The 2,500-nt window shown below is 39.9% G+C and overlaps 1 protein-coding gene across 4 annotated transcripts in view; it reads right to left on the bottom strand.

Annotated features, from left to right (window-relative positions):
- itpr1b (inositol 1,4,5-trisphosphate receptor, type 1b) overlaps positions 1-2,500 on the bottom strand; it is a 121,669-nt gene that overhangs the window by 62,385 nt on the left and 56,784 nt on the right. The gene's annotated exons all lie outside the window — the stretch shown is intronic.

The raw sequence follows: 2,500 nt of genomic DNA, 5'->3' as shown, positions 1-2,500 counted from the left end.
GAACGAGTGTCCGGTTTAACAGGCTTCTGACCAGATCGCCAAAAAAAGGAAGCAACAACTCATGACGGATCTTTACATACTGTAACTACACCGACGTTTAGGAGCAGAACATCATGCAGGTCGGCGTCTCAGACACTTTACGTGAACAGACCGGCGTAGACGCTCTACAGACAATAAACTAGCTACAGACCGTCACCTCGAAGGTTTCCGCTGGTTTGTTGATGTTTGTACGGTGGCCGAGAAGTGCAAAACAAATTAACAAATTTGAAAACAAATGAACAAATCCGAAAACAAATTAACAAATCCGTAAACACATTAACAAATACGAAAACAAATTAACAAATCCCCAAACAAATTAACAAATCAGAAAACAAATGAACAAATCCGAAAACAAATTAACAAATCCAAAAACAAATTAACAAATCCGAAAACACTAACAAATACGAAAACAAATGAACAAATCAGAAAACAAATTAACAAATCCCCAAACAAATTAACAAATCAGAAAACAAATGAACAAATCAGAAAACAAATTAACAAATCCAAAAACAAATTAACAAATCCGAAAACACTAACAAATACGAAAACAAATGAACAAATCAGAAAACAAATTAACAAATCCGAAAACAAATTAACAAATCCGAAAACACAACGACAAGTCAGACAACCCAGAAACGGTAGTGTATCGTTTTTGAATGGAAACTTACCGATCATTGGACATGACACCTGTCACTCAAGATAAACAGGTATGGAATCTTATGTGTAATGTGTAAAGTTCTCCGTTTAAATATAAGAAGATAACAGAATTAATCCACAGTAATCCATTCCATCCATCCAGTCCAACTTTTCCCTGCGGCAGACTGTTGAACTTCATGTATACCTTGAGTGACAGGTGTCTTGTCCGATCACAAACTATACCAACCTCTTCCGGGTTGTCTGAAATGTCGTCGTGTTTTCTGATTTGTTCATTTGTTTTGCACTTTCTCGGCCACCGTACGTTTAACAGATGATCTGCATCCATCCTTCATCATCTAATCGTCTCAATCCCTTTTTCATCTGACCGGGATAAAACTTTTAATGTTTAGTATAATCTCTTTAACCCTTGTATGTTGTTCGCGTCTGTGGGACCCACATTCATAAACATCGATAGTTTTGAAAAACTTTGCTTCCTTGTAAATTTGTTGATTTTTTGTTGAACCCAAAAAATGCAGCGGGTCAAACAGACCCACGGACACCGGCTGAGTAACAAAAATACGACCAACATACAAGGGTTAATTCTAAATTCTATAATCTAGTATAGGGGGTCACGGTGGCTTAGTGTTTAGCACGTTCGCCTCACACCTCCAGGGTTGGGGGTTCGATTCCCGCCTCCACCTTGTGTGTGTGGAGTTTACATGTTCTCCCCGTGCCTCGGGGGTTTCCTCCGGGTACTCCGGTTTCCTCCCCGGGTCCAAAGACATGCATGGTAGGTTGATTGGCATCTCTGGAAAATTGTCCGTAGTGTGTGTGTGAATGAGAGTGTGTGTGTGTGTGCGCCCTGTGATGGGTTGGCACTCCGTCCAGGGTGTATCCTGCCTCGATGCCCGATGACGCCTGAGATAGGCACAGGCTCCCCGTGACCCGAGGTAGTTCGGATAAGCGGTAGAAGATGAGTGAGTGAATGAGAGTAATCTAGTATAATCCGTTTAGACACCGTTCGGAAAAATGAGCAAAAGTTAATAAATGATGTTGAATAAATTTGAACACAATAATTTCCCACAAACACATTTTTTTTGGCAAATCTGTAAAAACTCTTACAATTAACATGTTGCAGCTGAATTTTATTTATTTATTTATTTTTTTGCACAGAACAACTGCTGAAGCTTCTGGGTTTCCTTCCACGGTAACTGATGACGGGTATTTACGGGATTTTATGATGTTTGTTCGACGTCTGCAACCTCGTAATTCTACCGCAGGCAAACAGGATAGGGTTAAACTTGCATAGACGAGCAAACTAATAAACGGTAACAGAAGGAAATGAAAAAGGTCGTTGTTATTTTCACACTTTTTTTTTTTTTTTTTTTTTGAGAAACGCTTTTACTTCTGATGAAGACGATAAAAATTAAAACGCCTTCTTTTATTTCTTGAGTGCGAATGTGACATCGGGTTTATTTTAGACAACACTTTTGCTCACTTTAACGAAGGCCACTGTAATCGCTCACCATTCCGTATTGGGTTCGCGCAGAGTCACTCGGCTTTATCGCATACTTTATTGTGCAGAGTCGAACATCACTTAGCTTTGATTTGTAGAGCACGACGTTCACGACAAGACGTGATTTGACATATAACGCATGTTTAAGGGCCTTCTGTACTTCAGCTACAGTGCAGAATATCAACTGTTCTTCTCCAAAGCAGAGGAAACCGTGACAGCGGGAGTTCTGGTCAAATATTGAGCCACCCTCATTACACTGAAATGAGCTTTGGCTAACCGCAGAATCTTGCTTGGTGATATAACCTGTGT

The sequence above is a fragment of the Tachysurus vachellii genome, chromosome 22, assembly GCF_030014155.1.
Source record: "Tachysurus vachellii isolate PV-2020 chromosome 22, HZAU_Pvac_v1, whole genome shotgun sequence".
Classification (NCBI taxonomy): Eukaryota; Metazoa; Chordata; class Actinopteri; order Siluriformes; family Bagridae; genus Tachysurus; species Tachysurus vachellii.
This window is presented reverse-complemented; position numbering and strand designations above follow the sequence as displayed.